Source organism: Quercus robur, chromosome 3 (genome assembly GCF_932294415.1).
Source record: "Quercus robur chromosome 3, dhQueRobu3.1, whole genome shotgun sequence".
Classification (NCBI taxonomy): Eukaryota; Viridiplantae; Streptophyta; class Magnoliopsida; order Fagales; family Fagaceae; genus Quercus; species Quercus robur.
In genome coordinates this window covers 10,337,376-10,348,441 of record NC_065536.1, presented here as the reverse complement: position 1 = coordinate 10,348,441, position 11,066 = coordinate 10,337,376, and the positions used below count along the sequence as shown (strand labels likewise).

Here is an 11,066-nt window from a genome sequence, read left to right as displayed (position 1 = left end):
TGGATTAATTCCTTGGTGAGTCACCCTGTTCCTGTGATTCCACATAGACCATAATGTGGTGAAAATGGCCTGCGAGTAAGCCATATTGTTTTCCTCCTTTCCCTTATATTTGACCATCAAACAAGTTAGCCACTGTTGTATGGAAATGTTGTTGAAGTCAGAAGAGTGTATGGCTAATGTAGAACCATGCCAACAAGCTCTAGCAAAAGGGCACAACAAGAACAAGTGGGTTGAAGATTCCTCATCTGAGTTGCACAGAGGGCAGAAGCTGTCAGATGAGATGCCTCTGTGTTTTAGAGCAAGCATGGTTGGCAGACTATCTTGAAGGAGTTTCCACACGAAAGTGTTATCTTCAAAGAGACCTGTACTTTCCAGATTAAGTCCCAAGCCACTATCTGATCCTGAGCTTGTTGGTAAGAACCTGCACCATCCTTCATCAATATATCATAGGCAATTTTGACTTGGTAAACTCTATCTTTTCTTTTGAATGTTTCCACATCATTTGATCTTGAACAGCTCCAGTTTGGGAGATTGGAATCTGTAGGATCTTTTTTGCTTGGTGGTAAGGATACATAGTTGAAATATTTCAAGATCCAATAAATATTGTAAGTTGTTAAGTGAATCAGCCCTGAATTTTTATTTTATATTTTATTTTATTTGTTATTATTTTTTTGAGAATCACATGATGAAACTTTCATTGAGAATCATAAGCAAGGTCCTTTAAGGACAGCAAAACAATCTCATCTGGAGCATCCTACAGCCAAACTTGCATATTCTCTAATCTAGACTAGAGGCCATTTTAGTTTTCCCAAAATACTTTTGTAATAAATACTTCCCTTAAAGATTAAACAAAGATATGACAATTTGAAGAAACAGGCTTGAAGTTGAATTATAAACCAAGATCCACAAAGAATACTTAATTAAAAAAATGCTGCAAATAAGTAGGTACATGAATCTTAAAATAGCATGATCTTGATCCCGCTTCAGACCAATCAAAATTATGTCACAACTCATGTATCCAGAAATTAATGAATTAAAAATTATGTGAGGGTACCAAAGAGTATGTCGATCATAGGCCCAATCATTTGCACCATACAACTTCAGTTACCTGACTTTGTTCGACATAGGAACACACCCAATTTGGTAGATAACATGTAAATGTGAAGGCTGTCCTTTCAAAAGTGGAAGTAGAAGCATACCAAAAGTGTACACATCAACCTTCTCAGTTGTTTCTCAAAAAAAAAAAAAAAACCTTCTCAGTTATGTAGCATTTAGCTGTATATTCAGGTGCATACATACTTTCAATCAAAAAAGATAAAATATAATTACAGTTTCCAAAACTACTGTCACTTTACTTGCAATTGATCTTTAGGAATAGATATAGAGAGTGAGAAATCTGTCAGCTCTGCAACATTGTTCTCATCCAATATGGATGGCTTAATATTTCTATGGATAACAGGCCTAAAAAATGAATTAAAGGAGATATGTAACTGCATTAGCTATGCCCATTGCAATGCTTAACTTGCATTTACATGGTAATGGATCTGAGATGACTCCCTCAATTGGATGGATACACGTGGAGAGAATTCTGTCCCCTACAAATTCATATACTAGAATTGGAATATTGGTCTCTAAGCAGATGCTAAGAGTTTTAGAACATTTTTGTGGACACTCATTTGTGTTCCAACCACAAAGTCTTTAATAGTGTCTTCAACTTCAAAATCCCAAAGAAATTCTCCTTTGTACTTTTTAACTGAAATTAAGCAGCCTTCTAGAGAGCCCTTGTAAAATTCAAAACTAAGCAAGGGTCATGGTAGTTTGTTTCTCTTCTGAGCTCCTCGGCAGAGAAGACATGGATAGGATTGCTTTTCCCATTGCAAAAGGCAATTGGCCCCTCTAATAATAGTCTTCCATTCTTCATAAATGGTGCCTTCCCTTTTGCTTTCCTCTTCATTTTCAAACATGAATTCATCTTGTCCACCAAACCCTTAGATTACAGATAGGAATATTAATACACATATTTAATATGTTAAGACATGAAGAGGCTATAATCTGGCATTAAATAAAGAAACTTGGAGGCCATTGATCAATCTTTGCTTAGAGATCATGACGGTCATGCTCATGCACAATTCAGAGTATTAAACCAACAGGATTCTGCCATTATGTAAATCATGAATTGCGTGATTTTGAAACATATTACCTACCTAAGTATCAAAAAAGTTATTATTATTGTTTTTATAATTATTTTGATAATTGGATAATACAATGGAGGAGGGGAGATTTGAACTTGGTTCTCCTAATAAAGGAGAGCAAGCTATGCCGTTGAGCTAAAAGTCTCTTGGCCAAAAATGTTACTGAATTACTGATGGTCCAGGCTGACTATTCTCCTAACCATGAACATCATACAAGAGCTTGGATCAATTGGTAATTGTTTTGGCAAGAAATATTCTATAAAACCATAACAGATTTTTCATGGACTCTTTTATCTATCGAATTTCTTAGTCTTTTGAAGCCATATAAATTTGAGGGCTTTGGTTCCATGAGATAAACTACAAAAATGAACCATGTCAAGAACCAAATACCATAAAGTGGTTATTTTGCCTAGAGTTCAATTTTACTGAAAGTACTTCCAAAAATAAAAATCCCTTGGGATTAACAGATGTGATAAATATGAACATAGATCCAATTAAGACGATGTTTGATTATGTAGCAGCAAATCAATAAGAACAGTTTTTTAAACATATCATATGACCTGATAACAGAAGTCTTAAAATAGTATGATCTTAATCCTGCTTTAGACGCATTCATAGATATATTACAAGTCATCCAGAAATGAAATAGAACCTCTAATACTACCTATTGATAAGGACACATTGGACCGCCCAAAAGTTCATACAATCATATTTCATAAGCATGCAGACACATATAGTAATTGAAAATTCAGTGGCGAAGAGAATGTACCTGTGAAGAACCCACAGAGAGAGAGAGAGTTTCACCTATAAAATTTGAAGCAGAACAAACTTATCAGATTTTGCTAGCTTGTGGATGTGGAAGTCTTACACACTTAATATTTTATGTGCTATATCGTGTAAAACCAATAAAAGATTATATTCAAAGAGTATAGGAAAAAAAAAAAAACTTCCAGCCCACTGAAGAAAGATCATCACAATTAAGAAGACCAATCCGGAAACTGAGAAATTTTATCACAATGACTTGGCAGTTTCCTTGGACTTTCTCTTCAATACCTTCACCTAATACACCTGTGTGTTGTATGTACTTGGTTGAGAGCCAGACAAAAAAAGGGGTAAAAAGATTAAATTTGTGGACCAGGTTTCTCATCATTGTTTTTTTTCAGCTATGGGGTGAGGTTTTGCATGTTGGTTCTCTTTCTTTCGATTGCATGGCTCCAACAAATAGAAACCTTATATCAAAATATTAACATCACATGCTTTTTTTAATTGCATGCGTGGCTCATCAACCAAATCAGACTACTAAACTTGGATCATTTAGGGTCAATTTGTCCACAAAATATAAAATCTATTAATTTAGAATTAGGACAAACCCAAATGATTTCGTTTTGGTCCAATCTTAGTTGTATAAATGCAACATAAGAAATTTTGTGGACTAAATTGTGACATGGCCAAATCGCAAGGGGAAAACTGTTACCGAAAAAATTATTCTGGATTTCTGTGGAAGCAGGGAGTTTGAGTTGGATTTTACTAAGTGCCTCAATGTCAAGTTAAATATTTGAGAACTATCTGGACCTATTTTTAAATTTGTTCAAAATCTCTGTGTCAATTGTACTTCAAGTATAATTGTCAAATTAAATCTCACCATCTTCTTCTTTAGCGCTTGGGCTGGACTAAATCTGATAGACCATATTGTTGGGATTGTCTGTTTTAGAAATTTTTTTGGTTTTATTGGGCAGATACACTCACTTTTCAGTTTCAAACTGGCGAAGAGTACCGCACCGTCTCACTCATATATAATCTTAAGATTGGGAAACTTGAATTAGGGTATGAAAAACCACCATGAACATAAATATTTTTTTCCTGCTTCAGCAGTATTTCAAAGGGCCACTAATGTATTGCTATTGAGCTGCCAATGGAATCCAACTAAGTTTCTAACCTTTAACTACGTGTTCAATCTCCACTTGCAACTTTAAAATACAAAGGTGTAATATAATTCAATGACATAGTTGCAACTTGGAACTTATATTTGTACTTCAAGTATACATTTGTTTTATTGCAGATAGGAAAGAAGATGAATTTAGATGAAAATAAGATAACAAGACAAAAGATAGACCGATCTATTATCAAAAGTTGCTTTGGCACATCAATCATTGTTGTCGGCAGGTAAAATTGATAGGAATGTGCGTGAGGGCATAACTGTCAGTTATGAGTTGGAGAAGTTAGACTCAAAGAGAATACTGTGAATTTTGTAGCACAACCACTGGTGCTACAATTTAAGATTGGAGAATTCTATAAGAGCATTAGTAGAGGAGAGGAGGCTCTTATGAAACAAACATCTAGAAATAGTTGGCTCAATAGGGGTAACAATACTACATTCTTTCATCGAGCAGTTAAAAAATAAGATATGCTTAAAGCTCAATACTTTGTCTGAAGGATGATTAGAGGAAAAAGATAACAGATCCTCAACATGTGAAATAATTAGATTTGTTGTAGGTGGAAAAAGTTTGGCTCCATACATGTTTGGAGCCATCTTTTTTCAATCCATTACGTGGCAATTGAAGAGACTATCCATGTATAATTTTATTCATATGACTTAGTTAATGAGTCATGTGACTTGTTTAAATAATACACATGAATAGTCTTATAAATCAAAACGTAATGGGCTGGAAAAGATAGCTCCAAACATGTTTGGAGCCAAGTTTTGTTCAGGGTACTATTATTAAAATCTGTTAGGCACCTTTGAGGGGCATTTGGCTCAAGAAATATGGGGAGACTTTCAGCAGGTTCTACACTTTCAAATTGCAATAGATCACAAAGAAAAATTTGCAGATGCTAGTTCCAAGTTTGGAGATCCAGCAGACTATGTTTTCTTTGGATGGAGAGAAGGCCCCAGGCCCCGATGGGTTCACAGCTTGTTTTTTAAAAAAACTTGACCTGTTATCCCTTCAGATGTAGTCCATGCCATCCAATCATTCTTCAATTCAGGTAGGTTACTTCGAGAGGTGAATGCAACAATTATGACTCTTGTCCATAAAGTGAGCAACCCTTCAAGTGTGGGCCAAGGGGGAATTATAGATCATTTTTTTTTTTTTGGTTGAAATATAATTTATAAGTGCATCACAAAGAACTTGACTAAGACTTAAAGCATGCTTGAATGATATTATTAGCCCCAACCAAACTGCCATTGTGCCTGGCAGGAATATAGCAGAAAATGTGAATAAGGCCAAGCTGGTGTACCATCAAGGTGGAAATTAGGAAAGCTTATGATTCAGTGGAAAATCTGGAATGGTAGTTTACTTTTCAGTGCCTTCAAGTTGTGGATTTATTACCACTCCTACATACTATGTGAATCTAAATGGAGGACTAGCAGGTTATTTTCGAGGAGCCAAGGGGATGAGACAGAGGGATCATTGTCCCCTTATTTGTTTCTGCTAGCAATGGAGTTCCTAACTCAGGTGCTAAAAAAAGGATTCTTGGTTGCAAGGAATTCAAATTCCATCCCAAATGTGAGAATATGCAGCTTATTAATCTTTATTTTGAAGACAATTGAATGATTTTCATGAGAGCTGATCTACTCCCAGTTCAGTGACTGAAAAGCGTTTTGAAGACTTTAATAACAAGAAGAATAAATGCTTGGACATTTTAATACTTATCCTTTGAAGGTAGATTGAAGCAATACAATCAATCTTATTTAGTGTGTCTTCGGGAGGTGAGTGAGTGGATGTTTCTTTTTTCTAGGTAATTTAACATAAGATTTATGAAGAAAGAAGCTAAACTGTGCACAACTATAAAACGGGTTTGGAATGACTTGCATGCACCTATCACATTTTTGTTATTCTAAACAAAATCACGCTTAATGGAGTACAATCTTAAGTGCGGCCAAAGTTGTTCCAAAGAAGACAGCCATTTCATCAAACAACAGGTAAGCAATATGTGCATTCCCTCCACCACATTGAAGTAACTAGTTGATCCAAATCACGATACAGACCTTTGCAAAAATTGGGTTTTTGATCTTCTAAGAAAAAGATCTCAATATTTATGACAAGAATATGTTCCAATTAACTTGTGTAACAATTGCTATTTGCCTAAGTTATAACAATGGCATTAAAAGTTGAACTTGTACTGATTGTGTATAAGCAAAAAAATGAACAAACAAAAACACAATATAGAGATTTAATTCTAAAAAGTGAAAAACGCTCAAAACTTAAAGATACATAAATAAAAGAAAATAAGATTTCCTAAATAACTTAACTTAAGAGAGTAAGAATGAAAGTACCTGAGAATAAGATGTTGAAATGCTTCTCTAAATTTCCACCCAATATATTAAAATATTGTTAATGAACCCCACTAGAGGATGAAAGACCATCTGCATCCACATATTTGAGAAAAAAGGAAGAGAGTGTAACTCAAAAAGGGGAAAAATTGATTTGAATATGACTGAAAGGAAATTACAACAATGCTACCTACCAAAAGAAATTACAATAATGTGGAAGAATAAAATTCAAAATTTGTAAAAATGTATCACTCAAAAACCATACCCCAAAGCTTGATAACTTAGGTACAAGCAACATAAAGTTTTAACAGTGCTCCAAATGAATGCCAATTGGTTCCTTAACCTCACTCCATCTCTCAAAGACTATAAATAATGGTGCAAAAATAAAATAAAATAAAGGCTCAAATTCATATCAAACCAACACTCCGGTCCAAAAATTTGAATTGCCATGGAAAATGGTTACTCTACATCTACTAATGTCCAGAGTAGTGACCTACAAGTTGACATGGGACAGGAAGCCATTACATGAAGAAGTTCAATTAAACACAAGTAATTGGGAAGAAAACAAAAGGGAGGAAGAAAGGGTCCCAGCATAAATAAGTATAGCATCTTATAGCATGTGTACTTGATTATGATAGAGACTACATACCAAATTATTACAAAATGAGTTAACATGAGTAACACGGGAAAATGAGAATAGTTTTGAATTTCATGGAAATGTGATCACTGTTTTAATATAAAATGAAGGCCTAGAGGTCAAGTGTGAAATCAGGTGTGCAACAAAATGTGCAAATAGCATTGTTGTGCTAACATTAGCCAATAGCTTAAAGTTTCGAGTATTATATGTCTCAAATAACTATAGTATTGCTTTCAAAAGTGCTTAATAATAATGAAAATATATATACCCCACATCATTCAATTTGAAAATTTTAAGTGAAACAAAGCCAAGCAATACTAATAAGCTCACGAGCTTCATCATTGATATTTATGAGCAAGTTTGGTGCTCTGGTAATTGAACAGGTATGGAAGTGTAGAAACCAAATTGTTTTTTAGAACAAATCTATGGTTTATGAGCACGTTTGCAAAAATTTGATAAGAATCTTTCACGAGCATTGCAAACAGAGCAGCCCACTCCTTAGCTAAATGGTCTATGCTTAACTCTATTTTTGAATCTTTTGATTTAGGGAATAACCCATTTGCTGTTGTAAATGTAACCTTAGAGGAGGCCATTAGTAAGTTATTGGCAGTCCCATTGCTATTCTGTTTTTTGCCTGTTTTGGTTTTCAATAAAGTTTTTTCTATTAAAAAAAAAAAAAAGACCGTTTAAACAAAAAAGCAATTCTTAGAGGGGGAACTCCCTCAAACCAGTCATTCCACCATCCATTCTTCTCATGGCCACTCAATTTTCCTTAAATCAATATTATTCCAATCTCAGATTAGAAAGCTCACAGCAGCATCAAAACTTGAATGACTCTACTAAGTAGAAAGACTCAAGATAAGTATGGATCTTGTTCTCCATTATTCTTGTCCTAATCAATTAATCAGATCTAGTATAAGATTTCTTTGTTTCTTCAATGCATTCTGCTTCAAGCAATAGTGAATATATTCTATCCCCTACTTCTATTGTCCATCTAAATACTCCATCTCAGACCATTCCATAAAAGATAAACCCACCTTTCTTGTAAGTGCCAACATCTTCGCTAGAAATAAACAGTCTATGACCCAACACTGTTACCCACATACAAGGTTATAAAATGAATCCTTGAGTTGCTCTACCATTTCAATTTTAATCAGCTTTGACATCTTTAGAGCTCACTAATCAGTTATAAAGTGGTAAACTAAAAAATTACACAAATATATGCAATTCATCATTTGCAACAATAAAAGCAATGTTGAGTTACATATGCAACAAATCATATCAAAGGTTATAAAGAAATTTCACCATTATAGAATTGTTCACAACTTTTTCACCCTTTCAGGTTAAAGAAATCAGTTGCCTCCACATATGCTTGTCGTAAAAACTGTATGCAATTCAATGAATAAATAGTGAATAAATAGCGCATAGAATTTCAGACATTCGAAAGAAATTTCACAAAATATATGACTTTAATAAATCCCACTTGTTACACCACAATCTAAAGTAATTTTTTTTTTTAGGAAATAAGATTGAAACTCTTACAATATTTCTCAGGCCAGTAGATGGGTGAAGGAGCAATTTCTACCTGGATGGTGACATCACTCCTCCAATGCTCCAGTGGGTCCATTGCCAAAAGAAAATTAATAGCACATAAGGGAAGTAAACAAAAATAAATTGACTTAATTGATTATAAATTCAGAGGAAGACCATCCTTTCTAGGTTTGGCTACCTACTTTTGTGAATTCTTATATTCTCTAAGATTGCATAGTTGCCCTGACAAACTATTTTGAAGGCCACAACTTTCCCCTCCATCTAATACGATTTCTTCACACTTGGAATCTAGCAAAGTTAACATTTTTGGCATATCATGAATTATTTAAGCAAAATAGTAGACATCTTTTAGAAGAAAAGTCCAGCTTAAAGTTTTACTAACAATTACTTCTAGGAAAATTCTATATAACTTCAAAAAAAAATTATTTAGGAATAACTATTAATTATGGTTGCCACAAAATAAAAATCAAATTTACCAAAAACAATGCTACATTTTAAACTTATGAGCCTAAACTACTTGTATATTTTGTAATTGATGCAATTTAAGAAAAGGTTTCTAAGGTGTTTTTCAAAAAGGTAGGATACACCTCCAAACACCATCCATAGCCCCAAAATGGCCACATCATCGGGAATTGGCCAATGTCCCAAGGACTTAAAAACATAATCACCAACAACCAGCTTAAATGTCGTTCAAGAAACCAAACATACTAAAACAAATAGAGAAAAAACTCATCTCAAGGTTAGTGCCAGCATCCAGATTGGTAGGTTCAATGAAGAATTTAGTAAGTTGCTTGTAGGACCAAAAATTAAATTTAGTAAATGTGACAATACATTAAATGTTGTGGCCATTTGAGAGGTACGAAACAACAATCCTAATAAGCTAAGCTTAAGTTCAAAAGTAAATAAAATAAATTAAATAGAATAAGAATTACAAATTTCATGCACCAAAAATTCTATCTACTTTGTTTAGTATAGAATAAAAATTTAAACAACATTTTTCTTTCTATAAACAATAATAGTGCATCTAGAAATTACATTGGGCACATTGATAAATCAAATCTTTGCAAGAAGTATTGCATCTATTACATTGAGGGTGGCCTTTGATTTCCTCAATGAAATTAAAGGTGTGTAGGTGACAAACAAATGTGTAAGAACCTCCAGGCAGGTGGCCATTATATGTGTCACTTGAGATTTGGGTTTATGCCAAGAATACATTTGGTATGTGCAGGATAATTGCAATTTGCACAATAGTAGAACCAATGTTTTGGGTCTCGTTCATCTTCACAAATATCACAATAATATTCACCGGAATCATCTTCAGCAGTATAACAGAGAGTGAAGGAATGCTCATGTTGTTTGTACCTTGCGGTTTGTGGTAATGTAGCACATTTGAAGTCTAAAGCAAACTTGCAAGTGGTACAACGAAATATTGGGAAAATTTTAGAATCACAACAACTACAATTCTGTTTAGATTCTATGCTAGAGAGAAAAAGTCGATGCTCATGACCATGGTGGGTAAGTATGTCTGGGATTAAACTACAGGGAACATCGAGACTAAAACCACATCTCGAACAATAATAGTTGAAGCCATTGCATCTACGATGACAGGCTAAACACCACAATAATGATCCCGTGAGAAGGCTGAGTGGGTGTTGATGAAGTGGGTGTCTTTTTTTTCTAGGTAATTTAGCACAAGATTCATGTAGAAAGAAGCTACAATTTACACAACTATAAAAGGGAGGGAAAATAGCTTGTACGCACCCGTCACATTTTTCAATATTTAGTACCTCATCGTCCGAAAGCTTTAAGTCATGCACATGACTGAAATGTTGGATTTCTGCAGCTATTTCAGTTCCGTCCTCCCTCACTTTGATATTTTTGACTTTGTAAGCTGCGGAGTCAACAGATTGATCGAGTTCTGAATCTTCATTCTCCTCCTCTTTAAGTTCCTGCAAATTTATGTTTTCCCTATTTCCGTAGTCCGCAGCACAATCAAGGTGGGCAACGAAATCGCATCTGGAGCAATAGTAAAACCCATAGTTTGTGTTCACCTTTTGAACACAGAGCTGACAAAATCGGGAGTCGGATTGATGGAGTTCAACTTCAAGATAAGAATAGGTGAGGTGGAGGGGGTGCTTGTGACGAATAACTTTGAGTTTGCCCGGCAAAGAAGCACAACTATTATGAAACCATAAACTACATAAAGCACACTGATTAGGTATACCCTTGACTTCTTTGGCACAAAGGTCACAAGTGAACGACATCCACTTCCAAAAGGGGGTTAATGGGTGGTGGTGGACTTGAGAAGATTGGATGGTGGGCGGTAAGGAAGCACATGTGGCGTGAAGGTTGAAGTCGCAGCGGTAACAGCGATAAGTGTATTGTCGGCGAGATTCATTGCAGACTTGGCATT

At 34.7% G+C, this 11,066-nt stretch overlaps 1 long non-coding RNA gene across 1 annotated transcript; it reads right to left on the bottom strand.

Moving 5' to 3' along the window:
- Window positions 1-1,330: 1,330 nt before the first annotated feature.
- Window positions 1,331-9,832, bottom strand: LOC126717017 (uncharacterized). The gene is made up of 5 exons (XR_007652384.1): window positions 8,688-9,832; window positions 8,408-8,486; window positions 6,469-6,558; window positions 2,962-2,996; window positions 1,331-1,987 (listed from the first exon to the last, which is right to left on the bottom strand). It is a non-coding gene; the product is annotated as an uncharacterized LOC126717017 (long non-coding RNA).
- Window positions 9,833-11,066: the final 1,234 nt, after the last annotated feature.